This window comes from Leiobunum rupestre, chromosome 1 (assembly GCF_980474605.1).
Source record: "Leiobunum rupestre chromosome 1, qqLeiRupe1.1.hap1, whole genome shotgun sequence".
NCBI classification, from domain to species: Eukaryota; Metazoa; Arthropoda; class Arachnida; order Opiliones; family Sclerosomatidae; genus Leiobunum; species Leiobunum rupestre.
Window position 1 is genome coordinate 82,561,204 of NC_143384.1, and position 14,370 is coordinate 82,575,573.

General features: G+C 43.1%; 34 non-coding genes across 34 annotated transcripts; all 34 read left to right on the forward strand.

Annotated features, from left to right (window-relative positions):
- Window positions 1-181: 181 nt before the first annotated feature.
- TRNAG-UCC (transfer RNA glycine (anticodon UCC)) lies at window positions 182-253 on the forward strand. Its single transcript has one exon. It is a non-coding gene; the product is annotated as a tRNA-Gly (tRNA).
- Window positions 254-610: 357 nt separating this feature from the next.
- Window positions 611-682, forward strand: TRNAG-UCC (transfer RNA glycine (anticodon UCC)). Its single transcript has one exon. It is a non-coding gene; the product is annotated as a tRNA-Gly (tRNA).
- A 1,368-nt stretch (window positions 683-2,050) lies between these two features.
- On the forward strand, window positions 2,051-2,122 carry TRNAG-UCC (transfer RNA glycine (anticodon UCC)). Its single transcript has one exon. It is a non-coding gene; the product is annotated as a tRNA-Gly (tRNA).
- Window positions 2,123-2,481: 359 nt separating this feature from the next.
- TRNAG-UCC (transfer RNA glycine (anticodon UCC)) lies at window positions 2,482-2,553 on the forward strand. Its single transcript has one exon. It is a non-coding gene; the product is annotated as a tRNA-Gly (tRNA).
- Window positions 2,554-2,768: 215 nt separating this feature from the next.
- On the forward strand, window positions 2,769-2,840 carry TRNAG-UCC (transfer RNA glycine (anticodon UCC)). The gene has a single exon. It is a non-coding gene; the product is annotated as a tRNA-Gly (tRNA).
- Window positions 2,841-3,487: 647 nt separating this feature from the next.
- Window positions 3,488-3,559, forward strand: TRNAG-UCC (transfer RNA glycine (anticodon UCC)). Its single transcript has one exon. It is a non-coding gene; the product is annotated as a tRNA-Gly (tRNA).
- Window positions 3,560-4,207: 648 nt separating this feature from the next.
- TRNAG-UCC (transfer RNA glycine (anticodon UCC)) lies at window positions 4,208-4,279 on the forward strand. Its single transcript has one exon. It is a non-coding gene; the product is annotated as a tRNA-Gly (tRNA).
- Window positions 4,280-4,638: 359 nt separating this feature from the next.
- Window positions 4,639-4,710, forward strand: TRNAG-UCC (transfer RNA glycine (anticodon UCC)). Its single transcript has one exon. It is a non-coding gene; the product is annotated as a tRNA-Gly (tRNA).
- A 216-nt stretch (window positions 4,711-4,926) lies between these two features.
- Window positions 4,927-4,998, forward strand: TRNAG-UCC (transfer RNA glycine (anticodon UCC)). Its single transcript has one exon. It is a non-coding gene; the product is annotated as a tRNA-Gly (tRNA).
- A 216-nt stretch (window positions 4,999-5,214) lies between these two features.
- Window positions 5,215-5,286, forward strand: TRNAG-UCC (transfer RNA glycine (anticodon UCC)). The gene has a single exon. It is a non-coding gene; the product is annotated as a tRNA-Gly (tRNA).
- Window positions 5,287-5,934: 648 nt separating this feature from the next.
- TRNAG-UCC (transfer RNA glycine (anticodon UCC)) lies at window positions 5,935-6,006 on the forward strand. Its single transcript has one exon. It is a non-coding gene; the product is annotated as a tRNA-Gly (tRNA).
- A 359-nt stretch (window positions 6,007-6,365) lies between these two features.
- TRNAG-UCC (transfer RNA glycine (anticodon UCC)) lies at window positions 6,366-6,437 on the forward strand. The gene has a single exon. It is a non-coding gene; the product is annotated as a tRNA-Gly (tRNA).
- A 216-nt stretch (window positions 6,438-6,653) lies between these two features.
- TRNAG-UCC (transfer RNA glycine (anticodon UCC)) lies at window positions 6,654-6,725 on the forward strand. Its single transcript has one exon. It is a non-coding gene; the product is annotated as a tRNA-Gly (tRNA).
- Window positions 6,726-7,084: 359 nt separating this feature from the next.
- On the forward strand, window positions 7,085-7,156 carry TRNAG-UCC (transfer RNA glycine (anticodon UCC)). The gene has a single exon. It is a non-coding gene; the product is annotated as a tRNA-Gly (tRNA).
- Window positions 7,157-7,372: 216 nt separating this feature from the next.
- Window positions 7,373-7,444, forward strand: TRNAG-UCC (transfer RNA glycine (anticodon UCC)). Its single transcript has one exon. It is a non-coding gene; the product is annotated as a tRNA-Gly (tRNA).
- Window positions 7,445-8,236: 792 nt separating this feature from the next.
- Window positions 8,237-8,308, forward strand: TRNAG-UCC (transfer RNA glycine (anticodon UCC)). Its single transcript has one exon. It is a non-coding gene; the product is annotated as a tRNA-Gly (tRNA).
- Window positions 8,309-8,524: 216 nt separating this feature from the next.
- TRNAG-UCC (transfer RNA glycine (anticodon UCC)) lies at window positions 8,525-8,596 on the forward strand. Its single transcript has one exon. It is a non-coding gene; the product is annotated as a tRNA-Gly (tRNA).
- Window positions 8,597-9,244: 648 nt separating this feature from the next.
- TRNAG-UCC (transfer RNA glycine (anticodon UCC)) lies at window positions 9,245-9,316 on the forward strand. Its single transcript has one exon. It is a non-coding gene; the product is annotated as a tRNA-Gly (tRNA).
- A 214-nt stretch (window positions 9,317-9,530) lies between these two features.
- TRNAG-UCC (transfer RNA glycine (anticodon UCC)) lies at window positions 9,531-9,602 on the forward strand. The gene has a single exon. It is a non-coding gene; the product is annotated as a tRNA-Gly (tRNA).
- Window positions 9,603-9,674: 72 nt separating this feature from the next.
- On the forward strand, window positions 9,675-9,746 carry TRNAG-UCC (transfer RNA glycine (anticodon UCC)). Its single transcript has one exon. It is a non-coding gene; the product is annotated as a tRNA-Gly (tRNA).
- Window positions 9,747-9,962: 216 nt separating this feature from the next.
- On the forward strand, window positions 9,963-10,034 carry TRNAG-UCC (transfer RNA glycine (anticodon UCC)). Its single transcript has one exon. It is a non-coding gene; the product is annotated as a tRNA-Gly (tRNA).
- Window positions 10,035-10,106: 72 nt separating this feature from the next.
- Window positions 10,107-10,178, forward strand: TRNAG-UCC (transfer RNA glycine (anticodon UCC)). Its single transcript has one exon. It is a non-coding gene; the product is annotated as a tRNA-Gly (tRNA).
- Window positions 10,179-10,394: 216 nt separating this feature from the next.
- Window positions 10,395-10,466, forward strand: TRNAG-UCC (transfer RNA glycine (anticodon UCC)). The gene has a single exon. It is a non-coding gene; the product is annotated as a tRNA-Gly (tRNA).
- A 72-nt stretch (window positions 10,467-10,538) lies between these two features.
- TRNAG-UCC (transfer RNA glycine (anticodon UCC)) lies at window positions 10,539-10,610 on the forward strand. Its single transcript has one exon. It is a non-coding gene; the product is annotated as a tRNA-Gly (tRNA).
- Window positions 10,611-10,682: 72 nt separating this feature from the next.
- TRNAG-UCC (transfer RNA glycine (anticodon UCC)) lies at window positions 10,683-10,754 on the forward strand. The gene has a single exon. It is a non-coding gene; the product is annotated as a tRNA-Gly (tRNA).
- A 72-nt stretch (window positions 10,755-10,826) lies between these two features.
- Window positions 10,827-10,898, forward strand: TRNAG-UCC (transfer RNA glycine (anticodon UCC)). Its single transcript has one exon. It is a non-coding gene; the product is annotated as a tRNA-Gly (tRNA).
- Window positions 10,899-10,970: 72 nt separating this feature from the next.
- Window positions 10,971-11,042, forward strand: TRNAG-UCC (transfer RNA glycine (anticodon UCC)). The gene has a single exon. It is a non-coding gene; the product is annotated as a tRNA-Gly (tRNA).
- A 72-nt stretch (window positions 11,043-11,114) lies between these two features.
- TRNAG-UCC (transfer RNA glycine (anticodon UCC)) lies at window positions 11,115-11,186 on the forward strand. Its single transcript has one exon. It is a non-coding gene; the product is annotated as a tRNA-Gly (tRNA).
- A 504-nt stretch (window positions 11,187-11,690) lies between these two features.
- Window positions 11,691-11,762, forward strand: TRNAG-UCC (transfer RNA glycine (anticodon UCC)). Its single transcript has one exon. It is a non-coding gene; the product is annotated as a tRNA-Gly (tRNA).
- Window positions 11,763-12,266: 504 nt separating this feature from the next.
- TRNAG-UCC (transfer RNA glycine (anticodon UCC)) lies at window positions 12,267-12,338 on the forward strand. The gene has a single exon. It is a non-coding gene; the product is annotated as a tRNA-Gly (tRNA).
- Window positions 12,339-12,554: 216 nt separating this feature from the next.
- TRNAG-UCC (transfer RNA glycine (anticodon UCC)) lies at window positions 12,555-12,626 on the forward strand. The gene has a single exon. It is a non-coding gene; the product is annotated as a tRNA-Gly (tRNA).
- A 504-nt stretch (window positions 12,627-13,130) lies between these two features.
- TRNAV-UAC (transfer RNA valine (anticodon UAC)) lies at window positions 13,131-13,201 on the forward strand. Its single transcript has one exon. It is a non-coding gene; the product is annotated as a tRNA-Val (tRNA).
- A 784-nt stretch (window positions 13,202-13,985) lies between these two features.
- TRNAG-UCC (transfer RNA glycine (anticodon UCC)) lies at window positions 13,986-14,057 on the forward strand. Its single transcript has one exon. It is a non-coding gene; the product is annotated as a tRNA-Gly (tRNA).
- A 216-nt stretch (window positions 14,058-14,273) lies between these two features.
- Window positions 14,274-14,345, forward strand: TRNAG-UCC (transfer RNA glycine (anticodon UCC)). Its single transcript has one exon. It is a non-coding gene; the product is annotated as a tRNA-Gly (tRNA).
- Window positions 14,346-14,370: the final 25 nt, after the last annotated feature.

Genomic DNA, 14,370 nt, shown 5'->3' on the forward strand with positions numbered 1-14,370 from the left:
GCTATGAATTATAATATTTGTCACTATAGATCATATCGCGATGGTGGTATAGTGGTGAGCATAGCTGCCTTCCAAGCAGTTGACCCGGTTTCGATTCCCGGCCATCGCACGAGACTTTATCTTTATATGTTTTTCCAGTGTATCGCTATGAATTATAATATTTGTCACTATACATCATATCGCGATGGTGGTATAGTGGTGAGCATAGCTGCCTTCCAAGCAGTTGACCCGGGTTCGATTCCCGGCCATCGCACGAGACTATCTTCATATGTTATTCCAGTGTATCAGTATGAATTATAATATTTGTCACTATACTTCAATCGCGATGGTGGTATAGTGGTGAGCATAGCTGCCTTTTAAGCATTTGACCCGGGTTCGATTCCCGGCCATCGCACGAGACTTTATCTTTATATGTTATTCCAGTGTATCGCTATGAATTATAATATTTGTCACTATACATCATGTCGCGATGGTGGTATTGTGGTGAGCATAGCTGCCTTCCAAGCATTTGACCCGGGTTCGATTCCCGGCCATCGCACGAGACTTTATCTTTATATGTTATTCCAGTGTTTCGCTATGAATTATAATATTTGTCACTGTACATCATATCGCGATGGTGGTATAGTGGTGAGCATAGCTGCCTTCCAAGCAGTTGACCCGGGTTCGATTCCCGGCCATCGCACGAGACTTTATCTTTATATGTTATTCCAGTGTATCGCTATGAATTATAATATTTGTCACTATACATCATATCGCGATGGTGGTATAGTGGTGAGCATAGCTGCCTTCCAAGCAGTTGACCCGGTTTCGATTCCCGGCCATCGCATGAGACTGTATCTTTATATGTTATTCCAGTGTATCGCTATGAATTATAATATTTGTCACTATACATCATAACGCGATGGTGGTATAGTGGTGAGCATAGCTGCCTTCCAAGCAGTTGACCCGGTTTCGATTCCCAGCCATCGCACGAGACTTTATCTTTATATGTTATTCCAGTGTATCGCTATGAATTATAATATTTTTCACTATACATCATAACGCGATGGTGGTATATATGGTGAGCATAGCTGCCTTCCAAGCAGTTGACCCGGGTTCGATTCCCGGCCATCGCACGAGACTGTATCTTTATATGTTATTCCAGTGTATCGCTATGAATTATAATATTTGTCACTATACATCATATCGCGATGGTGGTATAGTGGTGAGCATAGCTGCCTTCCAAGCAGTTGACCCGGTTTCGATTCCCGGCCATCGCACGAGACTATCTTTATATGTTATTCCAGTGTATCAGTATGAATTATAATATTTGTCACTATAAATCATATCGCGATGGCGGTATAGTGGTGAGCATAGCTGCCTTCCAAGCAGTTGACCCGGGTTTGATTCCAGGCCATCGCACGAGGCTTTATCTTTATATGTTATTCCAGTGTATCGCTATGAATTATAATATTTGTCACTGTACATCATATCGCGATGGTGGTATAGTGGTGAGCATAGCTGCCTTCCAAGCAGTTGACCCGTGTTCGATTCCCGGCCATCGCACGAGACTTTATCTTTATATGTTATTCCAGTGTATCGCTATGAATTATAATATTTGTCACTATACATCATATCGCGATGGTGGTATAGTGGTGAGCATAGCTGCCTTCCAAGCAGTTGACCCGGTTTCGATTCCCGGCCATCGCACGAGACTGTATCTTTATATGTTATTCCAGTGTATCGCTATGAATTATAATATTTGTCACTATACATCATAACGCGATGGTGGTATAGTGGTGAGCATAGCTGCCTTCCAAGCAGTTGACCCGGTTTCGATTCCCAGCCATCGCACGAGACTGTATCTTTATATGTTATTCCAGTGTATCGCTATGAATTATAATATTTGTCACTATACATCATAACGCGATGGTGGTATATATGGTGAGCATAGCTGCCTTCCAAGCAGTTGACCCGGGTTCGATTCCCGGCCATCGCACGAGACTGTATCTTTATATGTTATTCCAGTGTATCGCTATGAATTATAATATTTGTCACTATACATCATATCGCGATGGTGGTATAGTGGTGAGCATAGCTGCCTTCCAAGCAGTGGACCCGGGTTCGATTCCCGGCCATCGCACGAGACTTTATCTTTATATGTTATTCCAGTGTATCGCTATGAATTATAATATTTGTCACTAAACATCATATCGCGAAGGTGGTATAGTGGTGAGCATAGCTGCCTTCCAAGCAGTTGACCGGGTTCGTTTCCCGGCCTTCGCACGGGACTGTATCTTTCTATGTTATTCCAGTGTATCGCTATGAATCACAATATTTGTCACTATACATCATATTGCGGTGGTGGTATAGTGGTGAGCATAGCTGCCTTCCAAGCAGTTGTACCGGTTTCGATTCCCGGCCATCGCACGAGACTGTATCTTTATATGTTATTCCAGTGTATCGCTATGAATTATAATATTTGTCACTATTAATCATATCGCGATGGTGGTATAGTGGTGAGCATAGCTGCCTTCCAAGCAGTTGACCCGGGTTCGATTCCCGGCCATCGCACGGGACTGTATCCATATATTTTATTCCAGTGTATCGCTATGAATTATAATATTTGTCACTTTACATCATATCGCGGTGGTGGTATAGTGGTGAGCATAGCTGCCTTCCAAGCAGTTGACCCGGGTTCGATTCCTTCCATCGCACGAGACTGTATCTTTATATGTTATTCCAGTGTATCGCTATGAGTTATAATATTTGTCACTATACATCATATCGCGATGGTGGTATAGTGGTGAGAATAGCTGCCTTCCAAGCAGTGGACCCGGGTTCGATTCCCGGCCATCGCACGAGACTTTATCTTTATATGTTATTCCAGTGTATCGCTATGAATTATAATATTTGTCACTATACATCATATCGCGATGGTGGTATAGTGGTGAGCATAGCTGCCTTCCATACAGTTGACCGGGTTCGATTCCCGGCCATCGCAGGGGACTGTATCTTTATATGTTATTCCAGTGTATCGCTATGAATCACAATATTTGTCACTATACATCATATTGCGATGGTGGTATAGTGGTAAGCATAGCTGCCTTCCAAGCAGTTGTACCGGTTTCGATTCCCGGCCATCGCACGAGACTGTATCTTTATATGTTATTCCAGTGTATCGCTATGAATCACAATATTTGTCACTATACATCATATTGCGATGGTGGTATAGTGGTAAGCATAGCTGCCTTCCAAGCAGTTGTACCGGTTTCGATTCCCGGCCATCGCACGAGACTGTATCTTTATATGTTATTCCAGTGTATCGCTATGAATTATAATATTTGTCGCTATTCATCATATCGCGATGGTGGTATAGTGGTGAGCATAGCTGACTTCCAAGCGGTTGACCCGGGTTCGATTCCCGGCCATCGCACGAGACTGTATCTTTATATGTTATTCCAGTGTATCGCTATGAGTTATAATATTTGTCACTATACATCATATCGCGATGGTGGTATAGTGGTGAGAATAGCTGCCTTCCAAGCAGTGGACCCGGGTTCGATTCCCGGCCATCGCACGAGACTTTATCTTTATATGTTATTCCAGTGTATCGCTATGAATTATAATATTTGTCACTATACATCATATCGCGATGGTGGTATAGTGGTGAGCATAGCTGCCTTCCATACAGTTGACCGGGTTCGATTCCCGGCCATCGCACGGGACTGTATCTTTATATGTTATTCCAGTGTATCGCTATGAATCACAATATTTGTCACTATACATCATATTGCGATGGTGGTATAGTGGTAAGCATAGCTACCTTCCAAGCAGTTGACCCTTGTTCGATTACCCGCCATCGCACGGGACTGTATCTTTATATGTTATTCCAGTGTATCGCTATGAATCACAATATTAGTCACTATACATCATATTGCGATGGTGGTATAGTGGTAAGCATAGCTACCTTCCAAGCAGTTGACCCGGTTTCGATTCCCAGCCATCGCACGAGACTGTATCTTTATATGTTATTCCAGTGTATCGCTATGAATTATAATATTTGTCACTATACATCATAACGCGATGGTGGTATATATGGTGAGCATAGCTGCCTTCCAAGCAGTTGACCCGGGTACGATTCCCGGCCATCGCACGAGACTGTATCTTTATATGTTATTCCAGTGTATCGCTATGAATTATAATATTTGTCACTATACATCATATCGCGATGGTGGTATAGTGGTGAGCATAGCTGCCTTCCAAGCAGTGGACCCGGGTTCGATTCCCGGCCATCGCACGAGACTTTATCTTTATATGTTAGTCCAGTGTATCGCTATGAATTATAATATTTGTCACTAAACATCATATCGCGAAGGTGGTATAGTGGTGAGCATAGCTGCCTTCCAAGCAGTTGACCGGGTTCGTTTCCCGGCCATCGCACGGGACTGTATCTTTCTATGTTATTCCAGTGTATCGCTATGAATCACAATATTTGTCACTATACATCATATTGCGATGGTGGTATAGTGGTGAGCAGAGCTGCCTTCCAAGCAGTTGTACCGGTTTCGATTCCCGGCCATACCACGAGACTGTATCTTTATATGTTATTCCAGTGTATCGCTATGAATTATAATATTTGTCACTATTCATCATATCGCGATGGTGGTATAGTGGTGAGCATAGCTGCCTTCCAAGCAGTTGACCCGGGTTCGATTCCCGGCCATCGCACGGGACTGTATCTTTATATGTTATTCCAGTGTATCGCTATGAATCACAATATTTGTCACTATACATCATATTGCGATGGTGGTATAGTGGTAAGCATAGCTGCCTTCCAAGCAGTTGTACCGGTTTCGATTCCCGGCCATCGCACGAGACTGTATCTTTATATGTTATTCCAGTGTATCGCTATGAATTATAATATTTGTCACTATTCATCATATCGCGATGGTGGTATAGTGGTGAGCATAGCTGCCTTCCAAGCAGTTGACCCGGGTTCGATTCCCGGCCATCGCACGAGACTGTATCTTTATATGTTACTCCAGTGTATCGCTATGAATTATAATATTTGTCACTATGCATCATATCGCGATGGTGGTATAGTGGTGAGCATAGCTGACTTCCAAGCGGTTGACCCGGGTTCGATTCCCGGCCATCGCACGAGACTGTATCTTTATATGTTATTCCAGTGTATCGCTATGAGTTATAATATTTGTCACTATACATCATATCGCGATGGTGGTATAGTGGTGAGAATAGCTGCCTTCCAAGCAGTGGACCCGGGTTCGATTCCCGGCCATCGCACGAGACTTTATCTTTATATGTTATTCCAGTGTATCGCTATGAATTATAATATTTGTCACTATACATCATATCGCGATGGTTGTATAGTGGTGAGCATAGCTGCCTTCCATACAGTTGACCGGGTTCGATTCCCGGCCATCGCACGGGACTGTATCTTTATATGTTATTCCAGTGTATCGCTATGAATCACAATATTTGTCACTATACATCATATTGCGATGGTGGTATAGTGGTAAGCATAGCTACCTTCCAAGCAGTTGACCCTTGTTCGATTACCCGCCATCGCACGGGACTGTATCTTTATATGTTATTCCAGTGTATCGCTATGAATCACAATATTAGTCACTATACATCATATTGCGATGGTGGTATAGTGGTAAGCATAGCTACCTTCCAAGCAGTTGACCCGGTTTCGATTCCCAGCCATCGCACGAGACTGTATCTTTATATGTTATTCCAGTGTATCGCTATGAATTATAATATTTGTCACTATACATCATAACGCGATGGTGGTATATATGGTGAGCATAGCTGCCTTCCAAGCAGTTGACCCGGGTACGATTCCCGGCCATCGCACGAGACTGTATCTTTATATGTTATTCCAGTGTATCGCTATGAATTATAATATTTGTCACTATACATCATATCGCGATGGTGGTATAGTGGTGAGCATAGCTGCCTTCCAAGCAGTGGACCCGGGTTCGATTCCCGGCCATCGCACGAGACTTTATCTTTATATGTTATTCCAGTGTATCGCTATGAATTATAATATTTGTCACTAAACATCATATCGCGAAGGTGGTATAGTGGTGAGCATAGCTGCCTTCCAAGCAGTTGACCGGGTTCGTTTCCCGGCCATCGCACGGGACTGTATCTTTCTATGTTATTCCAGTGTATCGCTATGAATCACAATATTTGTCACTATACATCATATTGCGATGGTGGTATAGTGGTGAGCAGAGCTGCCTTCCAAGCAGTTGTACCGGTTTCGATTCCCGGCCATACCACGAGACTGTATCTTTATATGTTATTCCAGTGTATCGCTATGAATTATAATATTTGTCACTATTCATCATATCGCGATGGTGGTATAGTGGTGAGCATAGCTGCCTTCCAAGCAGTTGACCCGGGTTCGATTCCCGGCCATCGCACGAGACTGTATCTTTATATGTTATTCCAGTGTATCGCTATGAATTATAATATTTGTCACTATGCATCATATCGCGATGGTGGTATAGTGGTGAGCATAGCTGACTTCCAAGCGGTTGACCCGGGTTCGATTCCCGGCCATCGCACGAGACTGTATCTTTATATGTTATTCCAGTGTATCGCTATGAGTTATAATATTTGTCACTATACATCATATCGCGATGGTGGTATAGTGGTGAGAATAGCTGCCTTCCAAGCAGTGGACCCGGGTTCGATTCCCGGCCATCGCACGAGACTTTATCTTTATATGTTATTCCAGTGTATCGCTATGAATTATAATATTTGTCACTATACATCATATCGCGATGGTGGTATAGTGGTGAGCATAGCTGCCTTCCATACAGTTGACCGGGTTCGATTCCCGGCCATCGCACGGGACTGTATCTTTATATGTTATTCCAGTGTATCGCTATGAATCACAATATTTGTCACTATACATCATATTGCGATGGTGGTATAGTGGTAAGCATAGCTGCCTTCCAAGCAGTTGTACCGGTTTCGATTCCCGGCCATCGCACGAGACTGTATCTTTATATGTTATTCCAGTGTATCGCTATGAATTATAATATTTGTCACTATTCATCATATCGCGATGGTGGTATAGTGGTGAGCATAGCTGCCTTCCAAGCAGTTGACCCGGGTTCGATTCCCGGCCATCGCACGAGACTGTATCTTTATATGTTACTCCAGTGTATCGCTATGAATTATAATATTTGTCACTATGCATCATATCGCGATGGTGGTATAGTGGTGAGCATAGCTGACTTCCAAGCGGTTGACCCGGGTTCGATTCCCGGCCATCGCACGAGACTGTATCTTTATATGTTATTCCAGTGTATCGCTATGAGTTATAATATTTGTCACTATACATCATATCGCGATGGTGGTATAGTGGTGAGAATAGCTGCCTTCCAAGCAGTGGACCCGGGTTCGATTCCCGGCCATCGCACGAGACTTTATCTTTATATGTTATTCCAGTGTATCGCTATGAATTATAATATTTGTCACTATACATCATATCGCGATGGTGGTATAGTGGTGAGCATAGCTGCCTTCCATACAGTTGACCGGGTTCGATTCCCGGCCATCGCACGGGACTGTATCTTTATATGTTATTCCAGTGTATCGCTATGAATCACAATATTTGTCACTATACATCATATTGCGATGGTGGTATAGTGGTAAGCAGAGCTACCTTCCAAGCAGTTGACCCTTGTTCGATTACCCGCCATCGCACGGGACTGTATCTTTATATGTTATTCCAGTGTATCGCTATGAATCACAATATTAGTCACTATACATCATATTGCGATGGTGGTATAGTGGTAAGCATAGCTACCTTCCAAGCAGTTGACCCGGTTTCGATTCCCAGCCATCGCACGAGACTGTATCTTTATATGTTATTCCAGTGTATCGCTATGAATTATAATATTTGTCACTATACATCATAACGCGATGGTGGTATATATGGTGAGCATAGCTGCCTTCCAAGCAGTTGACCCGGGTACGATTCCCGGCCATCGCACGAGACTGTATCTTTATATGTTATTCCAGTGTATCGCTATGAATCACAATATTTGTCACTATACACCATATTGCGATGGTGGTATAGTGGTAAGCATAGCTACCTTCCAAGCAGTTGACCCGGGTTCGATTCCCGGCCATCGCACGACACTGTATCTTTATATGTTATTCCAGTGTATCGCTATGAATTATAATATTTGTCATTATACATCATATCGCGATGGTGGTATAGTGGTGAGCATAGCTGCCTTCCAAGCAGTTGACCCGGGTTCGATTCCCGGCCATCGCACGGGACTGTATCTATATATGTTATTCCAGTGTATCGCTATGAATCACAATATTTGTCACTATACACCATATTGCGATGGTGGTATAGTGGTAAGCATAGCTACCTTCCAAGCAGTTGACACGGGTTCGATTCCCGGCCATCGCACGACACTGTATCTTTATATGTTATTCCAGTGTATCGCTATGAATTATAATATTTGTCATTATACATCATATCGCGATGGTGGTATAGTGGTGAGCATAGCTGCCTTCCAAGCAGTTGACCCGGGTTCGATTCCCGGCCGTCGCAGGGGACTGTATCTATATTTGTTATTCCAGTGTATCGCTATGAATCACAATATTTGTCACTATACATCATATTGCGATGGTGGTATAGTGGTAAGCATAGCTACCTTCCAAGCAGTTGACCCTGGTTCGATTCCCGGCCATCGCACGAGACTTTATCTTTATATGTTATTCCAGTGTTTCGCTATGAATTATAATATTTGTCACTATACATCATGTCGCGATGGTGGTACAGTGGTGAGAATAGCTGCCTAACAAGCAGTTGACCCGGGTTCGATTCCCGGCCATCGCACGAGACTGTATCTTTATATGTTATTCCAGTGTATCGCCATGAATTATAATATTTGTCACTATACATCATATCGCGAGGGTAATATAGTGGTGAGCATAGCTGCCTTCCAAGCAGTTGACCCGGGTTCGATTCCCGAACATCGCACGAGACTGTGTCTTTATATGTTATTCCAGTGTATCGCTATAAATTATAATATTTGTCACTATACATCATATCGCGATGTTGGTATAGTGGTGAGCATGGCTGCCTTCCAAGCAGTTGACCCGGGTTCGATTCCCGGCCATCGCACGAGACTTTATCTTTATATGTTATTCCAGTGTATCGCTATGAATTATAATATTTGTCACTGTACATCGTATCGCGATGGTGGTATAGTGGTGAGCATAGCTGCCTTCCAAGCAGTGGACCCGGGTTCGATTCCCGGCCATCGCACGAGGCTATATCTTTATATGTTATTCCAGTGTATCGCTATGAATTATAATATTGGTCACTATACATCATATTGTGATGGTGGTATAGTGGTAAGCATAGCTGCCTTCCAAGGGTTGACCGGGTTCGATTCCCGGCCATCGCACGAGATTTTATCTTTATATGTTATTCCAGTGTATCGCTATAAATAATAATATTTGTCACTGTACATCATATCGCGATGGTGGTATAGTGGTGAGCATAGCTGCCTTCCAAGCAGTTGACCCGGGTTCGATTCCCGGCCATCGCACGAGACTTTATATTTATATGTTATTCCAGTGTATCGCTATGAATTATAATATTTGTCACTATACATCATATCGTGATGGTGGTATAGTGGTGAGCATAGCTGCCTTCCAAGCAGTTGACCCGGGTTCGATTCCCGGCCATCGCACGAGACTTTATCTTTATATGTTATTCCAGTGTATCGCTATGAATTATAATATTGGTCACTATACATCATATCGCGATGGTGGTATAGTGGTGAGCATAGCTGCCTTCCAAGCAGTTGACCCGGGTTCGATTCCCGGCCGTCACACGAGACTTTATCTTTATATGTTATTCCAGTGTATCGCTATAAATTATAATATTTGTCACTGTACATCATATCGCGATGGTGGTATAGTGGTGAGCATAGCTGCCTTCCAAGCAGTTGACCCGGGTTCGATTCCCGGCCATCGCACGAGACTGTATCTTTATATGTTATTCCAGTGTATCGCTATGAATTATAATATTTGTCACTTTACATCATATCGCGATGGTGGTATAGTGGTGAGCATAGCTGCCTTCCAAGCAGTTGACCCGGGTTCGATTCCCGGCCATCGCACGAGACTTTATCTTTATATGTTATTCCAGTGTATCGCTATGAATTATAATATTTGCCACTATACATCATATCGTGATGGTGGTATACTGGTGAGCATAGCTGCCTTCCAAGCAGTTGACCCGGGTTCGATTCCCGGCCATCACACGAGACTTTATCTTTATATGTTATTCCAGTGTATCGCTATGAATTATAATATTTGTCACTATACATCATATCGCGATGGTGGTATAGTGGTGAGCATAGCTGCCTTCCAAGCAGTTGACCCGGGTTCGATTCCCGGCCATCGCACGAGACTGTATCTTTATATGTTATTCCAGTGTATCGCTATGAATTATAATATTTGTCACTTTACATCATATCGCGATGGTGGTATAGTGGTGAGCATAGCTGCCTTCCAAGCAGTTGACCCGGGTTCGATTCCCGGCCATCGCACGAGTCTTTATCTTTATATGTTATTCCAGTGTATCGCTATGAATCATAATATTTGTCACTTTACATCATATCGCGATGGTGGTATAGTGGTGAGCATAGCTGCCTTCCAAGCAGTTGACCCGGGTTCGATTCCCGGCCATCGCACGAGACTTTATCTTTATATGTTACTCCAGTGTATCGCTATGAATTATAATATTTGTCACTCTACATCATATCGCGATGGTGGTATAGTGGTGAGCATAGCTGCCTTCCAAGCAGTTGACCCGGGTTCGATTCCCGGCCATCGCACGAGACTGTATCTTTATATGTTATTCCAGTGTATCGCTATGAATTATAATATTTGTCACTTTACATCATATCGCGATGGTGGTATAGTGGTGAGCATAGCTGCCTTCCAAGCAGTTGACCCGGGTTCGATTCCCGGCCATCGCACGAGACTTTATCTTTATATGTTATTCCAGTGTATCGCTATAAATTATAATATTTGTCACTGTACATCATATCGCGATGGTGGTATAGTGGTGAGCATAGCTGCCTTCCAAGCAGTTGACCCGGGTTCGATTCCCGGCCATCGCACGAGACTTTATCTTTATATGTTATTCCAGTGTATCGCTATGAATTATAATATTTGTCACTATACATCATATCGCGATGGTGGTATAGTGGTGAGCATAGCTGCCTTCCAAGCAGTTGACACGGGTTCGATTCACGGCCATCGCACGAGACTTTATCTTTATATGTTATTCCAGTGTATCGCTATGAATTATAATATTTGTCACTGTACATCATATCGCAATGGTGGTATAGTGGTGAGCATAGCTGCCTTCCAAGCAGTTGACCCGGGTTCGATTCCCAGCCATCGCACGAGACTGTATCTTTATATATTATTCCAGTGTATCGCTATGAATTATAATATTTGTCACTTAACATCATATCGCGATGGTGGTAAGGTGGTGAGCATAGCTGCCTTCCAAGCAGTTGACCCGGTTTAGATTCCCGGCCATCGCACGAGACTTTATCTTTATATGTTATTCCAGTGTATCGCTTTGAATTATAATATTTGTCACTGTACATCACATCGCGATGGTGGTATAGTGGTGAGCATAGCTGCCTTCCAAGCAGTTGACCCGGGTTCGATTCCCGGCCATCGCACAAGACTTTATCTTTATATGTTATTCCAGTGTATCGCTATGAATTATAATATTTGTCACTGTACATCATATCGCGATGGTGGTATAGTGGTGAGCATAGCTGCCTTCCAAGCAGTTGACCCGGTTTCGATTCCCGGCCATCGCACGAGACTTTATATTTATATGTTATTCCAGTGTATCGCTATGAATTATAATATTTGTCACTATACAACATGTCGCGATGGTTGTATAGTGGTGAGCATAGCTGCCTTCCAAGCAGTTGACCCGGGTTCGATTCCCGGCCATCGCACGAGACTTTATCTTTATATGTTATTCCAGTGTATCGCTATGAATTATAATATTTGTCACTATACATCATATCGCGATGGTGGTATAGTGTTGAGCATAGCTGCCTTCCAAGCAGTTGACCCGGGTTCGATTCCCGGCCATCGCACGAGACTTTATCTTTATATGTTATTCCAGTGTATCGCTATGAATTATAATATTTGTCACTGTACATCATATCGCGATGGTGGTATAGTGGTGAGCATAGCTGCCTTCCAAGCAGTTGACCCGGGTTCGATTCCCGGCCATCGCACGAGACTTTATCTTTATATGTTATTCCAGTGTATCGCTATGAATCTCAATATTTGTCACTATACACCATATTGCGATTGTGGTATAGTGGTAAGCATAGCTACCTTCCAAGCAGTTGACCCGGGTTCGATTCCCGGCCATCGCACGAGACTTTATCTTTATATGTTATTCCAGTGTTTCGCTATGAATTATAATATTTGTCACTATACATCATATCGCGATGGTGGTATAGTGGTGAGCATAGCTGCCTTCCAAGCAGTTGACCCGGGTTCGATTCCCGGCCATCGCACGAGACTGTTTCTTTATATGTTATTCCAGTGTATCGCTATGAATTATAATATTTGTCACTATACATCATATCGCGATGGTGGTATGGTGGTGAGCATAGCTGCCTTCCAAGCAGTTGACCCGGTTTCGATTCCCGGCCATCGCACGAGACTGTATCTTTATATGTTATTCAAGTGTATCGCTATGAATTATAATATTTGTCACTATACATCATAACGCGATGGTGGTATAGTGGTGAGCATAGCTCCCTTCCAAGCAGTTGACCCAGGTTCGATTCCCGGCCATCGCACGAGACTGTATCTTTATATGTTATTCCAGTGTATCGCTATGAATTATAATATTTGTCACTATACATCATAACGCGATGGTGGTATAGTGGTGAGCATAGCTCCCTTCCAAGCAGTTGACCCGGGTTCGATTCCCGGCCATCGCACGAGACTGTATCTTTATATGTTATTCCAGTGTATCGCTATGAATTATAATATTTGTCACTATACATCATATCGCGATGGTGGTATAGTGGTGAGCATAGCTGCCTTACAAGCAGTTGACCGGGTTCGATTCCCGGCCATCGCACGGGACTGTATCTTTATATGTTATTCCAGTGTATCGCTATGAATCACAATATTTGTCACTATACATCATATTGCGATGGTGGTATAGTGGTAAGCATAGCTACCTTCCGAGCAGTTGACCCGGGTTCGATTACCCGCCATCGCAAGGGACTGTATCTTTATATGTTATTCCAGTGTATCGCTATGAATCATTATATTTGTCACCATTCATCATATCGCGATGGTGGTATAGTGGTGAGCATAGCTGCCTTCCAAGCAGTTGACCCGGTTTCTATTCCCGGCCATCGAACGAGACTGTATCTTTATATGTTATTCCAGTGTATCGCTATGAATTATAATATTTGTCACTATTCATCATAACGCGATGGTGGTATAGTGGTGAGTATAGCTGCCTTCCAAGCATTTGACCCGGGTTCGAACCCGGCCATCGTACGAGACTTTATCTTTATATGTTATTCCAGTGTATCGCTATGAATTATAATATTGGTCACTATACAACATATCGCTTTGGTGGTATAGTGGTGAGCATATCTGCCTTCCAAGCAGTTGACCCGGTTTCTATTCCCGGCCATCGAACGAGACTGTATCTTTATATGTTATTCCAGTGTATCGCTATAAATTATAATATTTGTCACTATACATCATATCGCGATGGTGGTATAGTGGTGAGCATAGGTGCCTTCCAAGCATTTGACCCGGGGTCGAACCCGGCCATCGCACGGGACTTTATATGTTATTCCAGTGTATCGCTATGAATTATAATATATAATACCATATAACATATCGCGATGGTGGTATAGTGGTGAGCATAGCTGCCTTCCAAGCAGTTGACCCGGGTTCGATTCCCGGCCATCGCACGAGACTTTATCTTTATATGTTATTCCAGTGTATCGCTATGAATTATAATATTTGTCACTATACATCATATCGCGATGGTGGTATAGTGTTGAGCATAGCTGCCTTCCAAGCAGTTGACCCGGGTTCGATTCCCGGCCATCGCACGAGACTTTATCTTTATATGTTATTCCAGTGTATCGCTATGAATTATAATATTTGTCACTGTACATCATATCGCGATGGTGGTATAGTGGTGAGCATAGCTGCCTTCCAAGCAGTTGACCCGGGTTCGATTCCCGGCCATCGCACGAGACTTTATCTTTATATGTTATT